Here is a 24,092-nt window from a genome sequence, read left to right on the forward strand (position 1 = left end):
GGTACGGAAACCCCATATTTACATGTCTGGCACTGTGCAGGAGAATCCGTATAGGTGTTCGAGTGTTCGAACCGTAATGCGCAAGAAATGGTAAGGAAACCCCGTATTTACATATCTGCCACTGTGCAGGAGAATCGGTATTGGTGTTCGAGTGTTCGAACCGTAATGCGCAAGAAATGGTACGGAAACCCCGTATTTAAATATCTGCCACTGTGCAGGAGAATCCGTATAGCTGTTCGAGTGTTCGAACCGTAATGCGCAAGAAATGGTATGTAAACCCTGTATTTACATATCTGCCACTGTGCAGGAGAATCCGTATAGGTGTTCGAGTGTTCGAACCGTAATCCACAAGATATGGTACGAAAACCCCGTATTTAAATATCTGCCACTGTGCAGGAGAATCCGTATAGGTGTTCGAGTGTTCGAACCGTAATGCACAAGATATGGTACGAAAACCCCGTATTTACATATCTGCCACTGTGCAGGAGAATCCGTATAGGTGTTTGAGAGTTCGAACCGTAATGCGCAAGAAATGGTACGGAAACCCCGTATTTACATATCTGCCACTGTGCAGGAGAATCCGTATAGGTGTTCGAGTGTTCGAACCGTAATGCGCAAGAAATGGTACGGAAACCCCATATTTACATGTCTGGCACTGTGCAGGAGAATCCGTATAGGTGTTCGAGTGTTCGAACCGTAATGCGCAAGAAATGGTAAGGAAACCCCGTATTTACATATCTGCCACTGTGCAGGAGAATCGGTATTGGTGTTCGAGTGTTCGAACCGTAATGCGCAAGAAATGGTACGGAAACCCCGTATTTAAATATCTGCCACTGTGCAGGAGAATCCGTATAGCTGTTCGAGTGTTCGAACCGTAATGCGCAAGAAATGGTATGTAAACCCTGTATTTACATATCTGCCACTGTGCAGGAGAATCCGTATAGGTGTTCGAGTGTTCGAACCGTAATGCGCAAGAAATGGTACGGAAACCCCGTATTTACATATCTGCCACTGTGCTGGAGAATCCGTATTGGTGTTCGAGTGTTCGAACCGTAATGCGCAAGAAATGGTAAGAAAACCCCGTATTTACATATCTGCCACTGTGCAGGAGAATCCGTATTGGTGTTCGAGTGTTCGAACCGTAATGCGCAAGAAATGGTATGTAAACCCTGTATTTAGATATCTGCCACTGTGCAAGAAATCCGTATAGGTGTTCGAGTGTTCGAACCGTAATGCTCAAGAAATGGTACGGACACCCCGTATTTACATATCTGCCACTGTGCTGGAGAATCCGTATAGGTGTTCGAGTGTTCGAACCGTAATGCGCAAGAAATGGTAAGGAAACCCCGTATTTACATATCTGCCACTGTGCAGGAGAATCCATATAGGTGTTCGAGTGTTCGAACCGTAATGCGCAAGAAATGGTATGTAAACCCCGTATTTACATATCTGCCACTGTGCAGGAGAATCCGTATAGGTGTTCGAGTGTTCGAACCGTAATGCGCAAGATATGGTACGAAAACCCCGTATTTACATATCTGCCACTGTGCAGGAGAATCCGTATAGGTGTTTGAGAGTTCGAACCGTAATGCGCAAGAAATGGTACGGAAACCCCGTATTTACATATCTGCCACTGCGCTGGAGAATCCGTATAGGTGTTCGAGTGTTCGAACCGTAATGCGCAAGAAATGGTACGGAAACCCCGTATTTACATATCTGCCACTGTGCAGGAGAATCCGTATAGGTGTTCGAGTGTTCGAACCGTAATGCGCAAGAAATGGTAAGGAAACCCCGTATTTACATATCTGCCACTGTGCAGGAGAATCCGTATTGGTGTTCGAGTGTTCGAACCGTAATGCGCAAGAAATGGTATGTAAACCCTGTATTTAGATATCTGCCACTGTGCAAGAAATCCGTATAGGTGTTCGAGTGTTCGAACCGTAATGCGCAAGAAATGGTACGGACACCCCGTATTTACATATCTGCCACTGTGCTGGAGAATCCGTATAGGTGTTCGAGTGTTCGAACCGTAATGCGCAAGAAATGGTAAGGAAACCCCGTATTTACATATCTGCCACTGTGTAGGAGAATCCGTATAGGTGTTTGACTGTTCGAACCGTAATGCGCAAGAAATGGTATGTAAACCCCGTATTAACATATCTGCCACTGTGTATGAGAATCCGTATAGGTGTTCGAGTGTTCGAACCGTAATGCGCAAGAAACGGTATGTAAACCCCGTATTTACATATCTGCCACTGTGCAGGAGAATCCGTATAGGTGTTCGAGTGTTCGAACCGTAATGCGCAAGATATGGTACGAAAACCCCGTATTTACATATCTGCCACTGTGCAGGAGAATCCGGATAGGTGTTTGAGAGTTCGAACCGTAATGCGCAAGAAATGGTACGGAAACCCCGTATTTACATATCTGCCACTGTGCAGGAGAATCCGTATAGGTGTTCGAGTGTTCGAACCGTAATGCGCAAGAAATGGTACGGAAACCCCATATTTTCATATCTGCCACTGTGCAGGAGAATCCGTATAGGTGTTCGAGTGTTCGAACCGTAATGCGCAAGAAATGGTATGTAAACCCTGTATTTACATATCTGCCACTGTGCAGGAGAATCCGTATAGGTGTTCGAGTGTTCGAACCGTAATGCGCAAGAAATGGTACGGAAACCCCGTATTTACATATCTGCCACTGTGCTGGAGAATCCGTATTGGTGTTCGAGTGTTCGAACCGTAATGCGCAAGAAATGGTAAGAAAACCCCGTATTTACATATCTGCCACTGTGCAGGAGAATCCGTATTGGTGTTCGAGTGTTCGAACCGTAATGCGCAAGAAATGGTATGTAAACCCTATATTTAGATATCTGCCACTGTGCAAGAAATCCGTATAGGTGTTCGAGTGTTCGAACCGTAATGCTCAAGAAATGGTACGGACACCCCGTATTTACATATCTGCCACTGTGCTGGAGAATCCGTATAGGTGTTCGAGTGTTCGAACCGTAATGCGCAAGAAATGGTAAGGAAACCCCGTATTTACATATCTGCCACTGTGCAGGAGAATCCGTATAGGTGTTCGAGTGTTCGAACCGTAATGCGCAAGAAATGGTATGTAAACCCCGTATTTACATATCTGCCACTGTGCAGGAGAATCTGTATAGGTGTTCGAGTGTTCGAACCGTAATGCGCAAGATATGGTACGAAAACCCCGTATTTACATATCTGCCACTGTGCAGGAGAATCCGTATAGGTGTTTGAGAGTTCGAACCGTAATGCGCAAGAAATGGTACAGAAACCCCGTATTTACATATCTGCCACTGCGCTGGAGAATCCGTATAGGTGTTCGAGTGTTCGAACCGTAATGCGCAAGAAATGGTACGGAAACCCCGTATTTACATATCTGCCACTGTGCAGGAGAATCCGTATAGGTGTTCGAGTGTTCGAACCGTAATGCGCAAGAAATGGTAAGGAAACCCCGTATTTACATATCTGCCACTGTGCAGGAGAATCCGTATTGGTGTTCGAGTGTTCGAACCGTAATGCGCAAGAAATGGTAAGGAAACCCCGTATTTACGTATCTGCCACTGTGCAGGAGAATCCGTATAGGTGTTCGAGTGTTCGAACCGTAATGCGCAAGAAATGGTACGGAAACCCCGTATTTACATATCTGCCACTGTGCTGGAGAATCCGTATTGGTGTTCGAGTGTTCGAACCGTAATGCGCAAGAAATGGTAAGAAAACCCCGTATTTACATATCTGCCACTGTGCAGGAGAATCCGTATTGGTGTTCGAGTGTTCGAACCGTAACGCGCAAGAAATGGTATGTAAACCCTATATTTAGATATCTGCCACTGTGCAAGAAATCCGTATAGGTGTTCGAGTGTTCGAACCGTAATGCTCAAGAAATGGTACGGACACCCCGTATTTACATATCTGCCACTGTGCTGGAGAATCCGTATAGGTGTTCGAGTGTTCGAACCGTAATGCGCAAGAAATGGTAAGGAAACCCCGTATTTACATATCTGCCACTGTGCAGGAGAATCCGTATAGGTGTTCGAGTGTTCGAACCGTAATGCGCAAGAAATGGTATGTAAACCCCGTATTTACATATCTGCCACTGTGCAGGAGAATCCGTATAGGTGTTCGAGTGTTCGAACCGTAATGCGCAAGATATGGTACGAAAACCCCGTATTTACATATCTGCCACTGTGCAGGAGAATCCGTATAGGTGTTTGAGAGTTCGAACCGTAATGCGCAAGAAATGGTACAGAAACCCCGTATTTACATATCTGCCACTGCGCTGGAGAATCCGTATAGGTGTTCGAGTGTTCGAACCGTAATGCGCAAGAAATGGTACGGAAACCCCGTATTTACATATCTGCCACTGTGCAGGAGAATCCGTATAGGTGTTCGAGTGTTCGAACCGTAATGCGCAAGAAATGGTAAGGAAACCCCGTATTTACATATCTGCCACTGTGCAGGAGAATCCGTATTGGTGTTCGAGTGTTCGAACCGTAATGCGCAAGAAATGGTATGTAAACCCTGTATTTAGATATCTGCCACTGTGCAAGAAATCCGTATAGGTGTTCGAGTGTTCGAACCGTAATGCGCAAGAAATGGTACGGACACCCCGTATTTAGATATCTGCCACTGTGCTGGAGAATCCGTATAGGTGTTCGAGTGTTCGAACCGTAATGCGCAAGAAATGGTAAGGAAACCCCGTATTTACATATCTGCCACTGTGTAGGAGAATCCGTATAGGTGTTTGAGTGTTCGAACCGTAATGCGCAAGAAATGGTATGTAAACCCCGTATTAACATATCTGCCACTGTGTATGAGAATCCGTATAGGTGTTCGAGTGTTCGAACCGTAATGCGCAAGAAACGGTATGTAAACCCCGTATTTACATATCTGCCACTGTGCAGGAGAATCCGTATAGGTGTTCGAGTGTTCGAACCGTAATGCGCAAGATATGGTACGAAAACCCCGTATTTACATATCTGCCACTGTGCAGGAGAATCCGGATAGGTGTTTGAGAGTTCGAACCGTAATGCGCAAGAAATGGTACGGAAACCCCGTATTTACATATCTGCCACTGTGCAGGAGAATCCGTATAGGTGTTCGAGTGTTCGAACCGTAATGCGCAAGAAATGGTACGGAAACCCCCTATTTTCATATCTGCCACTGTGCAGGAGAATCCGTATAGGTGTTCGAGTGTTCGAACCGTAATGCGCAAGAAATGGTAAGGAAACCCCGTATTTACATATCTGCCACTGTGCAGGAGAATCCGTATTGGTGTTCGAGTGTTCGAACCGTAATGCGCAAGAAATGGTACGGAAACCCCGTATTTAAATATCTGCCACTGTGCAGGAGAATCCGTATAGCTGTTCGAGTGTTCGAACCGTAATGCGCAAGAAATGGTATGTAAACCCTGTATTTACATATCTGCCACTGTGCAGGAGAATCCGTATAGGTGTTCGAGTGTTCGAACCGTAATGCGCAAGAAATGGTACGGAAACCCCGTATTTACATATCTGCCACTGTGCTGGAGAATCCGTATTGGTGTTCGAGTGTTCGAACCGTAATGCGCAAGAAATGGTAAGAAAACCCCGTATTTACATATCTGCCACTGTGCAGGAGAATCCGTATTGGTGTTCGAGTGTTCGAACCGTAATGCGCAAGAAATGGTATGTAAACCCTGTATTTAGATATCTGCCACTGTGCAAGAAATCCGTATAGGTGTTCGAGTGTTCGAACCGTAATGCTCAAGAAATGGTACGGACACCCCGTATTTACATATCTGCCACTGTGCTGGAGAATCCGTATAGGTGTTCGAGTGTTCGAACCGTAATGCGCAAGAAATGGTAAGGAAACCCCGTATTTACATATCTGCCACTGTGCAGGAGAATCCGTATAGGTGTTCGAGTGTTCGAACCGTAATGCGCAAGAAATGGTATGTAAACCCCGTATTTACATATCTGCCACTGTGCAGGAGAATCCGTATAGGTGTTCGAGTGTTCGAACCGTAATGCGCAAGATATGGTACGAAAACCCCGTATTTACATATCTGCCACTGTGCAGGAGAATCCGTATAGGTGTTTGAGAGTTCGAACCGTAATGCGCAAGAAATGGTACGGAAACCCCGTATTTACATATCTGCCACTGCGCTGGAGAATCCGTATAGGTGTTCGAGTGTTCGAACCGTAATGCGCAAGAAATGGTACGGAAACCCCGTATTTACATATCTGCCACTGTGCAGGAGAATCCGTATAGGTGTTCGAGTGTTCGAACCGTAATGCGCAAGAAATGGTAAGGAAACCCCGTATTTACATATCTGCCACTGTGCAGGAGAATCCGTATTGGTGTTCGAGTGTTCGAACCGTAATGCGCAAGAAATGGTATGTAAACCCTGTATTTAGATATCTGCCACTGTGCAAGAAATCCGTATAGGTGTTCGAGTGTTCGAACCGTAATGCGCAAGAAATGGTACGGACACCCCGTATTTACATATCTGCCACTGTGCTGGAGAATCCGTATAGGTGTTCGAGTGTTCGAACCGTAATGCGCAAGAAATGGTAAGGAAACCCCGTATTTACATATCTGCCACTGTGTAGGAGAATCCGTATAGGTGTTTGAGTGTTCGAACCGTAATGCGCAAGAAATGGTATGTAAACCCCGTATTAACATATCTGCCACTGTGTATGAGAATCCGTATAGGTGTTCGAGTGTTCGAACCGTAATGCGCAAGAAACGGTATGTAAACCCCGTATTTACATATCTGCCACTGTGCAGGAGAATCCGTATAGGTGTTCGAGTGTTCGAACCGTAATGCGCAAGATATGGTACGAAAACCCCGTATTTACATATCTGCCACTGTGCAGGAGAATCCGGATAGGTGTTTGAGAGTTCGAACCGTAATGCGCCAGAAATGGTACGGAAACCCCGTATTTACATATCTGCCACTGTGCAGGAGAATCCGTATAGGTGTTCGAGTGTTCGAACCGTAATGCGCAAGAAATGGTACGGAAACCCCATATTTTCATATCTGCCACTGTGCAGGAGAATCCGTATAGGTGTTCGAGTGTTCGAACCGTAATGCGCAAGAAATGGTACGGAAACCCCGTATTTAAATATCTGCCACTGTGCAGGAGAATCCGTATAGCTGTTCGAGTGTTCGAACCGTAATGCGCAAGAAATGGTATGTAAACCCTGTATTTACATATCTGCCACTGTGCAGGAGAATCCGTATAGGTGTTCGAGTGTTCGAACCGTAATGCGCAAGAAATGGTACGGAAACCCCGTATTTACATATCTGCCACTGTGCTGGAGAATCCGTATTGGTGTTCGAGTGTTCGAACCGTAATGCGCAAGAAATGGTAAGGAAACCCCGTATTTACATATCTGCCACTGTGCAGGAGAATCCGTATTGGTGTTCGAGTGTTCGAACCGTAATGCGCAAGAAATGGTACGGAAACCCCGTATTTAGATATCTGCCACTGTGCAGTAGAATCCGTATAGCTGTTCGAGTGTTCGAACCGTAATGCGCAAGAAATGGTATGTAAACCCTGTATTTACATATCTGCCACTGTGCAGGAGAATCCGTATAGGTGTTCGAGTGTTCGAACCGTAATGCGCAAGAATTGGTACGGAAACCCCGTATTTACATATCTGCCACTGTGCAGGAGAATCCGTATAGGTGTTCGAGTGTTCGAACCGTAATGCGCAAGAAATGGTAAGGAAACCCCGTATTTACATATCTGCCACTGTGCAGGAGAATCCGTATTGGTGTTCGAGTGTTCGAACCGTAATGCGCAAGAAATGGTATGTAAACCCTGTATTTAGATATCTGCCACTGTGCAAGAAATCCGTATAGGTGTTCGAGTGTTCGAACCGTAATGCGCAAGAAATGGTACGGAAACCCCGTATTTACATATCTGCCACTGTGCAGGAGAATCCGTATAGGTGTTCGAGTGTTCGAACCGTAATGCGCAAGAAATGGTAAGGAAACCCCGTATTTACATATCTGCCACTGTGCAGGAGAATCCGTATTGGTGTTCGAGTGTTCGAACCGTAATGCGCAAGAAATGGTATGTAAACCCTGTATTTAGATATCTGCCACTGTGCAAGAAATCCGTATAGGTGTTCGAGTGTTCGAACCGTAATGCGCAAGAAATGGTACGGACACCCCGTATTTACATATCTGCCACTGTGCTGGAGAATCCGTATAGGTGTTCGAGTGTTCGAACCGTAATGCGCAAGAAATGGTAAGGAAACCCCGTATTTACATATCTGCCACTGTGTAGGAGAATCCGTATAGGTGTTTGACTGTTCGAACCGTAATGCGCAAGAAATGGTATGTAAACCCCGTATTAACATATCTGCCACTGTGTATGAGAATCCGTATAGGTGTTCGAGTGTTCGAACCGTAATGCGCAAGAAACGGTATGTAAACCCCGTATTTACATATCTGCCACTGTGCAGGAGAATCCGTATAGGTGTTCGAGTGTTCGAACCGTAATGCGCAAGATATGGTACGAAAACCCCGTATTTACATATCTGCCACTGTGCAGGAGAATCCGGATAGGTGTTTGAGAGTTCGAACCGTAATGCGCAAGAAATGGTACGGAAACCCCGTATTTACATATCTGCCACTGTGCAGGAGAATCCGTATAGGTGTTCGAGTGTTCGAACCGTAATGCGCAAGAAATGGTACGGAAACCCCATATTTTCATATCTGCCACTGTGCAGGAGAATCCGTATAGGTGTTCGAGTGTTCGAACCGTAATGCGCAAGAAATGGTAGGTAAACCCTGTATTTACATATCTGCCACTGTGCAGGAGAATCCGTATAGGTGTTCGAGTGTTCGAACCGTAATGCGCAAGAAATGGTACGGAAACCCCGTATTTACATATCTGCCACTGTGCTGGAGAATCCGTATTGGTGTTCGAGTGTTCGAACCGTAATGCGCAAGAAATGGTAAGAAAACCCCGTATTTACATATCTGCCACTGTGCAGGAGAATCCGTATTGGTGTTCGAGTGTTCGAACCGTAATGCGCAAGAAATGGTATGTAAACCCTATATTTAGATATCTGCCACTGTGCAAGAAATCCGTATAGGTGTTCGAGTGTTCGAACCGTAATGCTCAAGAAATGGTACGGACACCCCGTATTTACATATCTGCCACTGTGCTGGAGAATCCGTATAGGTGTTCGAGTGTTCGAACCGTAATGCGCAAGAAATGGTAAGGAAACCCCGTATTTACATATCTGCCACTGTGCAGGAGAATCCGTATAGGTGTTCGAGTGTTCGAACCGTAATGCGCAAGAAATGGTATGTAAACCCCGTATTTACATATCTGCCACTGTGCAGGAGAATCTGTATAGGTGTTCGAGTGTTCGAACCGTAATGCGCAAGATATGGTACGAAAACCCCGTATTTACATATCTGCCACTGTGCAGGAGAATCCGTATAGGTGTTTGAGAGTTCGAACCGTAATGCGCAGGAAATGGTACAGAAACCCCGTATTTACATATCTGCCACTGCGCTGGAGAATCCGTATAGGTGTTCGAGTGTTCGAACCGTAATGCGCAAGAAATGGTACGGAAACCCCGTATTTACATATCTGCCACTGTGCAGGAGAATCCGTATAGGTGTTCGAGTGTTCGAACCGTAATGCGCAAGAAATGGTAAGGAAACCCCGTATTTACATATCTGCCACTGTGCAGGAGAATCCGTATTGGTGTTCGAGTGTTCGAACCGTAATGCGCAAGAAATGGTAAGGAAACCCCGTATTTACATATCTGCCACTGTGCAGGAGAATCCGTATAGGTGTTCGAGTGTTCGAACCGTAATGCGCAAGAAATGGTACGGAAACCCCGTATTTACATATCTGCCACTGTGCTGGAGAATCCGTATTGGTGTTCGAGTGTTCGAACCGTAATGCGCAAGAAATGGTAAGAAAACCCCGTATTTACATATCTGCCACTGTGCAGGAGAATCCGTATTGGTGTTCGAGTGTTCGAACCGTAACGCGCAAGAAATGGTATGTAAACCCTATATTTAGATATCTGCCACTGTGCAAGAAATCCGTATAGGTGTTCGAGTGTTCGAACCGTAATGCTCAAGAAATGGTACGGACACCCCGTATTTACATATCTGCCACTGTGCTGGAGAATCCGTATAGGTGTTCGAGTGTTCGAACCGTAATGCGCAAGAAATGGTAAGGAAACCCCGTATTTACATATCTGCCACTGTGCAGGAGAATCCGTATAGGTGTTCGAGTGTTCGAACCGTAATGCGCAAGAAATGGTATGTAAACCCCGTATTTACATATCTGCCACTGTGCAGGAGAATCCGTATAGGTGTTCGAGTGTTCGAACCGTAATGCGCAAGATATGGTACGAAAACCCCGTATTTACATATCTGCCACTGTGCAGGAGAATCCGTATAGGTGTTTGAGAGTTCGAACCGTAATGCGCAAGAAATGGTACAGAAACCCCGTATTTACATATCTGCCACTGCGCTGGAGAATCCGTATAGGTGTTCGAGTGTTCGAACCGTAATGCGCAAGAAATGGTACGGAAACCCCGTATTTACATATCTGCCACTGTGCAGGAGAATCCGTATAGGTGTTCGAGTGTTCGAACCGTAATGCGCAAGAAATGGTAAGGAAACCCCGTATTTACATATCTGCCACTGTGCAGGAGAATCCGTATTGGTGTTCGAGTGTTCGAACCGTAATGCGCAAGAAATGGTATGTAAACCCTGTATTTAGATATCTGCCACTGTGCAAGAAATCCGTATAGGTGTTCGAGTGTTCGAACCGTAATGCGCAAGAAATGGTACGGACACCCCGTATTTAGATATCTGCCACTGTGCTGGAGAATCCGTATAGGTGTTCGAGTGTTCGAACCGTAATGCGCAAGAAATGGTAAGGAAACCCCGTATTTACATATCTGCCACTGTGTAGGAGAATCCGTATAGGTGTTTGAGTGTTCGAACCGTAATGCGCAAGAAATGGTATGTAAACCCCGTATTAACATATCTGCCACTGTGTATGAGAATCCGTATAGGTGTTCGAGTGTTCGAACCGTAATGCGCAAGAAACGGTATGTAAACCCCGTATTTACATATCTGCCACTGTGCAGGAGAATCCGTATAGGTGTTCGAGTGTTCGAACCGTAATGCGCAAGATATGGTACGAAAACCCCGTATTTACATATCTGCCACTGTGCAGGAGAATCCGGATAGGTGTTTGAGAGTTCGAACCGTAATGCGCAAGAAATGGTACGGAAACCCCGTATTTACATATCTGCCACTGTGCAGGAGAATCCGTATAGGTGTTCGAGTGTTCGAACCGTAATGCGCAAGAAATGGTACGGAAACCCCCTATTTTCATATCTGCCACTGTGCAGGAGAATCCGTATAGGTGTTCGAGTGTTCGAACCGTAATGCGCAAGAAATGGTAAGGAAACCCCGTATTTACATATCTGCCACTGTGCAGGAGAATCCGTATTGGTGTTCGAGTGTTCGAACCGTAATGCGCAAGAAATGGTACGGAAACCCCGTATTTAAATATCTGCCACTGTGCAGGAGAATCCGTATAGCTGTTCGAGTGTTCGAACCGTAATGCGCAAGAAATGGTATGTAAACCCTGTATTTACATATCTGCCACTGTGCAGGAGAATCCGTATAGGTGTTCGAGTGTTCGAACCGTAATGCGCAAGAAATGGTACGGAAACCCCGTATTTACATATCTGCCACTGTGCTGGAGAATCCGTATTGGTGTTCGAGTGTTCGAACCGTAATGCGCAAGAAATGGTAAGAAAACCCCGTATTTACATATCTGCCACTGTGCAGGAGAATCCGTATTGGTGTTCGAGTGTTCGAACCGTAATGCGCAAGAAATGGTATGTAAACCCTGTATTTAGATATCTGCCACTGTGCAAGAAATCCGTATAGGTGTTCGAGTGTTCGAACCGTAATGCTCAAGAAATGGTACGGACACCCCGTATTTACATATCTGCCACTGTGCTGGAGAATCCGTATAGGTGTTCGAGTGTTCGAACCGTAATGCGCAAGAAATGGTAAGGAAACCCCGTATTTACATATCTGCCACTGTGCAGGAGAATCCGTATAGGTGTTCGAGTGTTCGAACCGTAATGCGCAAGAAATGGTATGTAAACCCCGTATTTACATATCTGCCACTGTGCAGGAGAATCCGTATAGGTGTTCGAGTGTTCGAACCGTAATGCGCAAGATATGGTACGAAAACCCCGTATTTACATATCTGCCACTGTGCAGGAGAATCCGTATAGGTGTTTGAGAGTTCGAACCGTAATGCGCAAGAAATGGTACGGAAACCCCGTATTTACATATCTGCCACTGCGCTGGAGAATCCGTATAGGTGTTCGAGTGTTCGAACCGTAATGCGCAAGAAATGGTACGGAAACCCCGTATTTACATATCTGCCACTGTGCAGGAGAATCCGTATAGGTGTTCGAGTGTTCGAACCGTAATGCGCAAGAAATGGTAAGGAAACCCCGTATTTACATATCTGCCACTGTGCAGGAGAATCCGTATTGGTGTTCGAGTGTTCGAACCGTAATGCGCAAGAAATGGTATGTAAACCCTGTATTTAGATATCTGCCACTGTGCAAGAAATCCGTATAGGTGTTCGAGTGTTCGAACCGTAATGCGCAAGAAATGGTACGGACACCCCGTATTTACATATCTGCCACTGTGCTGGAGAATCCGTATAGGTGTTCGAGTGTTCGAACCGTAATGCGCAAGAAATGGTAAGGAAACCCCGTATTTACATATCTGCCACTGTGTAGGAGAATCCGTATAGGTGTTTGAGTGTTCGAACCGTATTGCGCAAGAAATGGTATGTAAACCCCGTATTAACATATCTGCCACTGTGTATGAGAATCCGTATAGGTGTTCGAGTGTTCGAACCGTAATGCGCAAGAAACGGTATGTAAACCCCGTATTTACATATCTGCCACTGTGCAGGAGAATCCGTATAGGTGTTCGAGTGTTCGAACCGTAATGCGCAAGATATGGTACGAAAACCCCGTATTTACATATCTGCCACTGTGCAGGAGAATCCGGATAGGTGTTTGAGAGTTCGAACCGTAATGCGCCAGAAATGGTACGGAAACCCCGTATTTACATATCTGCCACTGTGCAGGAGAATCCGTATAGGTGTTCGAGTGTTCGAACCGTAATGCGCAAGAAATGGTACGGAAACCCCATATTTTCATATCTGCCACTGTGCAGGAGAATCCGTATAGGTGTTCGAGTGTTCGAACCGTAATGCGCAAGAAATGGTACGGAAACCCCGTATTTAAATATCTGCCACTGTGCAGGAGAATCCGTATAGCTGTTCGAGTGTTCGAACCGTAATGCGCAAGAAATGGTATGTAAACCCTGTATTTACATATCTGCCACTGTGCAGGAGAATCCGTATAGGTGTTCGAGTGTTCGAACCGTAATGCGCAAGAAATGGTACGGAAACCCCGTATTTACATATCTGCCACTGTGCTGGAGAATCCGTATTGGTGTTCGAGTGTTCGAACCGTAATGCGCAAGAAATGGTAAGGAAACCCCGTATTTACATATCTGCCACTGTGCAGGAGAATCCGTATTGGTGTTCGAGTGTTCGAACCGTAATGCGCAAGAAATGGTACGGAAACCCCGTATTTAGATATCTGCCACTGTGCAGTAGAATCCGTATAGCTGTTCGAGTGTTCGAACCGTAATGCGCAAGAAATGGTATGTAAACCCTGTATTTACATATCTGCCACTGTGCAGGAGAATCCGTATAGGTGTTCGAGTGTTCGAACCGTAATGCGCAAGAATTGGTACGGAAACCCCGTATTTACATATCTGCCACTGTGCAGGAGAATCCGTATAGGTGTTCGAGTGTTCGAACCGTAATGCGCAAGAAATGGTAAGGAAACCCCGTATTTACATATCTGCCACTGTGCAGGAGAATCCGTATTGGTGTTCGAGTGTTCGAACCGTAATGCGCAAGAAATGGTATGTAAACCCTGTATTTAGATATCTGCCACTGTGCAAGAAATCCGTATAGGTGTTCGAGTGTTCGAACCGTAATGCGCAAGAAATGGTACGGAAACCCCGTATTTACATATCTGCCACTGTGCAGGAGAATCCGTATAGGTGTTCGAGTGTTCGAACCGTAATGCGCAAGAAATGGTACGGAAACCCCATATTTTCATATCTGCCACTGTGCAGGAGAATCCGTATAGGTGTTCGAGTGTTCGAACCGTAATGCGCAAGAAATGGTACGGAAACCCCGTATTTAAATATCTGCCACTGTGCAGGAGAATCCGTATAGCTGTTCGAGTGTTCGAACCGTAATGCGCAAGAAATGGTATGTAAACCCTGTATTTACATATCTGCCACTGTGCAGGAGAATCCGTATAGGTGTTCGAGTGTTCGAACCGTAATGCGCAAGAAATGGTACGGAAACCCCGTATTTACATATCTGCCACTGTGCTGGAGAATCCGTATTGGTGTTCGAGTGTTCGAACCGTAATGCGCAAGAAATGGTAAGGAAACCCCGTATTTACATATCTGCCACTGTGCAGGAGAATCCGTATTGGTGTTCGAGTGTTCGAACCGTAATGCGCAAGAAATGGTACGGAAACCCCGTATTTAGATATCTGCCACTGTGCAGTAGAATCCGTATAGCTGTTCGAGTGTTCGAACCGTAATGCGCAAGAAATGGTATGTAAACCCTGTATTTACATATCTGCCACTGTGCAGGAGAATCCGTATAGGTGTTCGAGTGTTCGAACCGTAATGCGCAAGAATTGGTACGGAAACCCCGTATTTACATATCTGCCACTGTGCAGGAGAATCCGTATAGGTGTTCGAGTGTTCGAACCGTAATGCGCAAGAAATGGTAAGGAAACCCCGTATTTACATATCTGCCACTGTGCAGGAGAATCCGTATTGGTGTTCGAGTGTTCGAACCGTAATGCGCAAGAAATGGTATGTAAACCCTGTATTTAGATATCTGCCACTGTGCAAGAAATCCGTATAGGTGTTCGAGTGTTCGAACCGTAATGCTCAAGAAATGGTACGGACACCCCGTATTTACATATCTGCCACTCTGCTGGAGAATCCGTATAGGTGTTCGAGTGTTCGAACCGTAGTGCGCAAGAAATGGTAAAGAAACCCCGTATTTACAGATCTGCCACTGTGCAGGAGAATCCGTATAGGTGTTCGAGTGTTCGAACCGTAATGCGCAAGAAATGGTATGTAAACCCCGTATTTACATATCTGCCACTGTGCAGGAGAATCCGTATAGGTGTTCGAGTGTTCGAACCGTAATGCGCAAGAAATGGTATGTAAACCCCGTATTTACATATCTGCCACTGTGCAGGAGAATCCGTATAGGTGTTCGAGTGTTCGAACCGTAATGCACAAGATATGGTACGAAAACCCCGTATTTACATATCTGCCACTGTGTAGGAGAATCCGTATAGGTGTTTGAGAGTTCGAACCGTAATGCGCAAGAAATGGTACGGAAACCCCGTATTTACATATCTGCCACTGTGCAGGAGAATCCGTATAGGTGTTCGAGTGTTTGAACCGTAATGCGCAAGAAATGGTACGGAAACCCCATATTTACATATCTGCCACTGTGCAGGAGAATCCGTATAGCTGTTCGAGTGTTCGAACCGTAATGCGCAAGAAATGGTACGAAAACCCCGTATTTACATATCTGCCACTGTGCAGGAGAATCCGTATAGGTGTTGGAGAGTTCGAACCGTAATGCGCAAGAAATGGTACGGAAACCCCGTATTTACATATCTGCCACTGTGCAGGAGAATCCGTATAGGTGTTCGAGTGTTCGAACCGTAATGCGCAAGAAATGGTACGGAAACCCCGTATTTAAATATCTGCCACTGTGCAGGAGAATCCGTATAGCTGTTCGAGTGTTCGAACCGTAATGCGCAAGAAATGGTACGAAAACCCCGTATTTACATATCTGCCACTGTGCAGGAGAATCCGTATAGGTGTTTGAGAGTTCGAACCGTAATGCGCAAGAAATGGTACGGAAACCCCGTATTTACATATCTGCCACTGTGCAGGAGAATCCGTGTAGGTGTTCGAGTGTTCGAACCGTAATGCGCAAGAAATGGTACGGAAACCCCATATTTACATATCTGCCACTGTGCAGGAGAATCCGTATAGGTGTTCGAGTGTTCGAACCGTAATGCGCAAGAAATGGTATGTAAACCCTGTATTTACATATCTGCCACTCTGCAGGAGAATCCGTATAGGTGTTCGAGTGTTCGAACCGTAATGCGCAAGAAATGGTACGGAAACCCCGTATTTACATATCTGCCACTGTGCTGGAGAATCCGTATTGGTGTTCGAGTGTTCGAACCGTAATGCGCAAGAAATGGTAAGGAAACCCCGTATTTACATATCTGCCACTGTGCAGGAGAATCCGTATTGGTGTTCGAGTGTTCGAACCGTAATGCGCAAGAAATGGTATGTAAACCCTGTATTTAGATATCTGCCACTGTGCAAGAAATCCGTATAGGTGTTCGAGTGTTCGAACCGTAATGCTCAAGAAATGGTACGGACACGCCGTATTTACATATCTGCCACTGTGCTGGAGAATCCGTATAGGTGTTCGAGTGTTCGAACCGTAATGCGCAAGAAATGGTAAGGAAACCCCGTATTTACATATCTGCCACTATGCAGGGGAATCCGTATAGGTGTTCGAGTGTTCGAACCGTAATGCGCAAGAAATGGTATCTAAACCCCGTATTTACATATCTGCCACTGTGCAGGAGAATCCGTATAGGTGTTCGAGTGTTCGAACCGTAATGCGCAAGAAATGGTAGGTAAACCCCGTATTTACATATCTGCCACTGTGCAGGAGAATCCGTATAGGTGTTCGAGTGTTCGAACCGTAATGCGCAAGATATGGTACGAAAACCCCGTATTTACATATCTGCCACTGTGCAGGAGAATCCGTATAGGTGTTTGAGAGTTCGAACCGTAATGCGCAAGAAATGGTACGGAAACCCCGTATTTACATATCTGCCACTGTGCTGGAGAATCCGTATAGGTGTTCGAGTGTTCGAACCGTAATGCGCAAGAAATGGTACGGAAACCCCGTATTTACATATCTGCCACTGTGCAGGAGAATCCGTATAGGTGTTCGAGTGTTCGAACCGTAATGCGCAAGAAATGGTATGGAAACCCCGTATTTACATATCTGCCACTGTGCAGGAGAATCCGTATTGGTGTTCGAGTGTTCGAACCGTAATGCGCAAGAAATGGTATGTAAACCCTGTATTTAGATATCTGCCACTGTGCAAGAAATCCGTATAGGTGTTCGAGTGTTCGAACCGTAATGCGCAAGAAATGGTATGTAAACCCCGTATTTACATATCTGCCACTGTGCAGGAGAATCCGTATAGGTGTTCGAGTGTTCGAACCGTAATGCACAAGATATGGTACGAAAACCCCGTATTTACATATCTGCCACTGTGTAGGAGAATCCGTATAGGTGTTTGAGAGTTCGAACCGTAATGCGCAAGAAATGGTACGGAAACCCCGTATTTACATATCTGCCACTGTGCAGGAGAATCCGTATAGGTGTTCGAGTGTTTGAACCGTAATGCGCAAGAAATGGTACGGAAACCCCATATTTACATATCTGCCACTGTGCAGGAGAATCCGTATAGCTGTTCGAGTGTTCGAACCGTAATGCGCAAGAAATGGTACGAAAACCCCGTATTTACATATCTGCCACTGTGCAGGAGAATCCGTATAGGTGTTGGAGAGTTCGAACCGTAATGCGCAAGAAATGGTACGGAAACCCCGTATTTACATATCTGCCACTGTGCAGGAGAATCCGTATAGGTGTTCGAGTGTTCGAACCGTAATGCGCAAGAAATGGTACGGAAACCCCGTATTTAAATATCTGCCACTGTGCAGGAGAATCCGTATAGCTGTTCGAGTGTTCGAACCGTAATGCGCAAGAAATGGTACGAAAACCCCGTATTTACATATCTGCCACTGTGCAGGAGAATCCGTATAGGTGTTTGAGAGTTCGAACCGTAATGCGCAAGAAATGGTACGGAAACCCCGTATTTACATATCTGCCACTGTGCAGGAGAATCCGTGTAGGTGTTCGAGTGTTCGAACCGTAATGCGCAAGAAATGGTACGGAAACCCCATATTTACATATCTGCCACTGTGCAGGAGAATCCGTATAAGTGTTCGAGTGTTCGAACCGTAATGCGCAAGAAATGGTATGTAAACCCTGTATTTACATATCTGCCACTCTGCAGGAGAATCCGTATAGGTGTTCGAGTGTTCGAACCGTAATGCGCAAGAAATGGTACGGAAACCCCGTATTTACATATCTGCCACTGTGCTGGAGAATCCGTATTGGTGTTCGAGTGTTCGAACCGTAATGCGCAAGAAATGGTAAGGAAACCCCGTATTTACATATCTGCCACTGTGCAGGAGAATCCGTATTGGTGTTCGAGTGTTCGAACCGTAATGCGCAAGAAATGGTATGTAAACCCTGTATTTAGATATCTGCCACTGTGCAAGAAATCCGTATAGGTGTTCGAGTGTTCGAACCGTAATGCTCAAGAAATGGTACGGACACGCTGTATTTACATATCTGCCACTGTGCTGGAGAATCCGTATAGGTGTTCGAGTGTTCGAACCGTAATGCGCAAGAAATGGTAAGGAAACCCCGTATTTACATATCTGCCACTATGCAGGGGAATCCGTATAGGTGTTCGAGTGTTCGAACCGTAATGCGCAAGAAATGGTATCTAAACCCCGTATTTACATATCTGCCACTGTGCAGGAGAATCCGTATAGGTGTTCGAGTGTTCGAACCGTAATGCGCAAGAAATGGTAGGTAAACCCCGTATTTACATATCTGCCACTGTGCAGGAGAATCCGTATAGGTGTTCGAGTGTTCGAACCGTAATGCGCAAGATATGGTACGAAAACCCCGTATTTACATATCTGCCACTGTGCAGGAGAATCCGTATAGGTGTTTGAGAGTTCGAACCGTAATGCGCAAGAAATGGTACGGAAACCCCGTATTTACATATCTGCCACTGTGCTGGAGAATCCGTATAGGTGTTCGAGTGTTCGAACCGTAATGCGCAAGAAATGGTACGGAAACCCCGTATTTACATATCTGCCACTGTGCAGGAGAATCCGTATAGGTGTTCGAGTGTTCGAACCGTAATGCACAAGAAATGGTATGGAAACCCCGTATTTACATATCTGCCACTGTGCAGGAGAATCCGTATTGGTGTTCGAGTGTTCGAACCGTAATGCGCAAGAAATGGTATGTAAACCCTGTATTTAGATATCTGCCACTGTGCAAGAAATCCGTATAGGTGTTCGAGTGTTCGAACCGTAATGCGCAAGAAATGGTACGGACACCCCGTATTTACATATCTGCCACTGTGCAGGAGAATCCGTATAGGTGTTTGAGTGTTCGAACCGTAATGCGCAAGAAATGGTATGTAAACCCCGTATTTACATATCTGCCACTGTGTAGGAGAATCCGTATAGGTGTTCGAGTGTTCGAACCGTAATGCGCAAGAAACGGTATGTAAACCCCGTATTTACATATCTGCCACTGTGCAAGAGAATCCGTATAGGTGTTCGAGTGTTCGAACCGTAATGCGCAAGATATGGTACGAAAACCCCGTATTTACATATCTGCCACCGTGCAGGAGAATCCGGATACGTGTTTGAGAGTTCGAACCGTAATGCGCAAGAAATGGTACGGAAACCCCGTATTTACATATCTGCCACTGTGCAGGAGAATCCGTATAGGTGTTCGAGTGTTCGAACCGTAATGCGCAAGAAATGGTACGGAAACCCCGTATTTAGATATCTGCCACTGTGCAGTAGAATCCGTATAGCTGTTCGAGTGTTCGAACCGTAATGCGCAAGAAATGGTATGTAAACCCTGTATTTACATATCTGCCACTGTGCAGGAGAATCCGTATAGGTGTTCGAGTGTTCGAACCGTAATGCGCAAGAATTGGTACGGAAACCCCGTATTTACATATCTGCCACTGTGCAGGAGAATCCGTATAGGTGTTCGAGTGTTCGAACCGTAATGCGCAAGAAATGGTAAGGAAACCCCGTATTTACATATCTGCCACTGTGCAGGAGAATCCGTATTGGTGTTCGAGTGTTCGAACCGTAATGCGCAAGAAATGGTATGTAAACCCTGTATTTAGATATCTGCCACTGTGCAAGAAATCCGTATAGGTGTTCGAGTGTTCGAACCGTAATGCTCAAGAAATGGTACGGACACCCCGTATTTACATATCTGCCACTCTGCTGGAGAATCCGTATAGGTGTTCGAGTGTTCGAACCGTAGTGCGCAAGAAATGGTAAAGAAACCCCGTATTTACATATCTGCCACTGTGCAGGAGAATCCGTATAGGTGTTCGAGTGTTCGAACCGTAATGCGCAAGAAATGGTATGTAAACCCCGTATTTACATATCTGCCACTGTGCAGGAGAATCCGTATAGGTGTTCGAGTGTTCGAACCGTAATGCGCAAGAAATGGTATGTAAACCCCGTATTTACATATCTGCCACTGTGCAGGAGAATCCGTATAGGTGTTCGAGTGTTCGAACCGTAATGCACAAGATATGGTACGAAAACCCCGTATTTACATATCTGCCACTGTGTAGGAGAATCCGTATAGGTGTTTGAGAGTTCGAACCGTAATGCGCAAGAAATGGTACGGAAACCCCGTATTTACATATCTGCCACTGTGCAGGAGAATCCGTATAGGTGTTCGAGTGTTTGAACCGTAATGCGCAAGAAATGGTACGGAAACCCCATATTTACATATCTGCCACTGTGCAGGAGAATCCGTATAGCTGTTCGAGTGTTCGAACCGTAATGCGCAAGAAATGGTACGAAAACCCCGTATTTACATATCTGCCACTGTGCAGGAGAATCCGTATAGGTGTTGGAGAGTTCGAACCGTAATGCGCAAGAAATGGTACGGAAACCCCGTATTTACATATCTGCCACTGTGCAGGAGAATCCGTATAGGTGTTCGAGTGTTCGAACCGTAATGCGCAAGAAATGGTACGGAAACCCCGTATTTAAATATCTGCCACTGTGCAGGAGAATCCGTATAGCTGTTCGAGTGTTCGAACCGTAATGCGCAAGAAATGGTACGAAAACCCCGTATTTACATATCTGCCACTGTGCAGGAGAATCCGTATAGGTGTTTGAGAGTTCGAACCGTAATGCGCAAGAAATGGTACGGAAACCCCGTATTTACATATCTGCCACTGTGCAGGAGAATCCGTATAGGTGTTCGAGTGTTCGAACCGTAATGCGCAAGAAATGGTACGGCAACCCCATATTTACATATCTGCCACTGTGCAGGAGAATCCGTATAGGTGTTCGAGTGTTCGAACCGTAATGCGCAAGAAATGGTATGTAAACCCTGTATTTACAAATCTGCCACTCTGCAGGAGAATCCGTATAGGTGTTCGAGTGTTCGAACCGTAATGCGCAAGAAATGGTACGGAAACCCCGTATTTACATATCTGCCACTGTGCTGGAGAATCCGTATTGGTGTTCGAGTGTTCGAACCGTAATGCGCAAGAAATGGTAAGGAAACCCCGTATTTACATATCTGCCACTGTGCAGGAGAATCCGTATTGGTGTTCGAGTGTTCGAACCGTAATGCGCAAGAAATGGTATGTAAACCCTGTATTTAGATATCTGCCACTGTGCAAGAAATCCGTATAGGTGTTCGAGTGTTCGAACCGTAATGCTCAAGAAATGGTACGGACACGCCGTATTTACATATCTGCCACTGTGCTGGAGAATCCGTATAGGTGTTCGAGTGTTCGAACCGTAATGCGCAAGAAATGGTAAGGAAACCCCGTATTTACATATCTGCCACTATGCAGGGGAATCCGTATAGGTGTTCGAGTGTTCGAACCGTAATGCGCAAGAAATGGTATCTAAACCCCGTATTTACATATCTGCCACTGTGCAGGAGAATCCGTATAGGTGTTCGAGTGTTCGAACCGTAATGCGCAAGAAATGGTAGGTAAACCCCGTATTTACATATCTGCCACTGTGCAGGAGAATCCGTATAGGTGTTCGAGTGTTCGAACCGTAATGCGCAAGATATGGTACGAAAACCCCGTATTTACATATCTGCCACTGTGCAGGAGAATCCGTATAGGTGTTTGAGAGTTCGAACCGTAATGCGCAAGAAATGGTACGGAAACCCCGTATTTACATATCTGCCACTGTGCTGGAGAATCCGTATAGGTGTTCGAGTGTTCGAACCGTAATGCGCAAGAAATGGTACGGAAACCCCGTATTTACATATCTGCCACTGTGCAGGAGAATCCGTATAGGTGTTCGAGTGTTCGAACCGTAATGCGCAAGAAATGGTATGGAAACCCCGTATTTACATATCTGCCACTGTGCAGGAGAATCCGTATTGGTGTTCGAGTGTTCGAACCGTAATGCGCAAGAAATGGTATGTAAACCCTGTATTTAGATATCTGCCACTGTGCAAGAAATCCGTATAGGTGTTCGAGTGTTCGAACCGTAATGCGCAAGAAATGGTACGGACACCCCGTATTTACATATCTGCCACTGTGCAGGAGAATCCGTATAGGTGTTTGAGTGTTCGAACCGTAATGCGCAAGAAATGGTATGTAAACCCCGTATTTACATATCTGCCACTGTGTAGGAGAATCCGTATAGGTGTTCGAGTGTTCGAACCGTAATGCGCAAGAAACGGTATGTAAACCCCGTATTTACATATCTGCCACTGTGCAGGAGAATCCGTATAGGTGTTCGAGTGTTCGAACCGTAATGCGCAAGATATGGTACGAAAACCCCGTATTTACATATCTGCCACCGTGCAGGAGAATCCGGATACGTGTTTGAGAGTTCGAACCGTAATGCGCAAGAAATGGTACGGAAACCCCGTATTTACATATCTGCCACTGTGCAGGAGAATCCGTATAGGTGTTCGAGTGTTCGAACCGTAATGCGCAAGAAATGGTATGTAAACCCTGTATTTACATATCTGCCACTCTGCAGGAGAATCCGTATAGGTGTTCGAGTGTTCGAACCGTAATGCGCAAGAAATGGTACGGAAACCCCGTATTTACATATCTGCCACTGTGCTGGAGAATCCGTATTGCTGTTCGAGTGTTACCACCGTAATGCGCAAGAAATGGTAAGGAAACCCCGTATTTACATATCTGCCACTGTGCAGGAGAATCCGTATTGGTGTTCGAGTGTTCGAACCGTAATGCGCAAGAAATGGTATGTAAACCCTGTATTTAGATATCTGCCACTGTGCAAGAAATCCGTATAGGTGTTCGAGTGTTCGAACCGTAATGCTCAAGAAATGGTACGGACACGCCGTATTTACATATCTGCCACTGTGCTGGAGAATCCGTATAGGTGTTCGAGTGTTCGAACCGTAATGCGCAAGAAATGGTAAGGAAACCCCGTATTTACATATCTGCCACTATGCAGGGGAATCCGTATAGGTGTTCGAGTGTTCGAACCGTAATGCGCAAGAAATGGTATCTACACCCCGTATTTACATATCTGCCACTGTGCAGGAGAATCCGTATAGGTGTTCGAGTGTTCGAACCGTAATGCGCAAGAAATGGTATGTAAACCCCGTATTTACATATCTGCCACTGTGCAGGAGAATCCGTATTGGTGTTCGAGTGTTCGAACCGTAATGCGCAAGAAATGGTACGGAAACCCCGTATTTAAATATCTGCCACTGTGCAGGAGAATCCGTATAGCTGTTCGAGTGTTCGAACCGTAATGCGCAAGAAATGGTATGTAAACCCTGTATTTACATATCTGCCACTGTGCAGGAGAATCCGTATAGGTGTTCGAGTGTTCGAACCGTAATGCGCAAGAAATGGTACGGAAACCCCGTATTTAGATATCTGCCACTGTGCAGTAGAATCCGTATAGCTGTTCGAGTGTTCGAACCGTAATGCGCAAGA

Source organism: Camellia sinensis, chromosome 6 (assembly GCF_055761805.1).
Source record: "Camellia sinensis isolate YWXY chromosome 6, ASM5576180v1, whole genome shotgun sequence".
Lineage (NCBI taxonomy): Eukaryota > Viridiplantae > Streptophyta > Magnoliopsida > Ericales > Theaceae > Camellia > Camellia sinensis.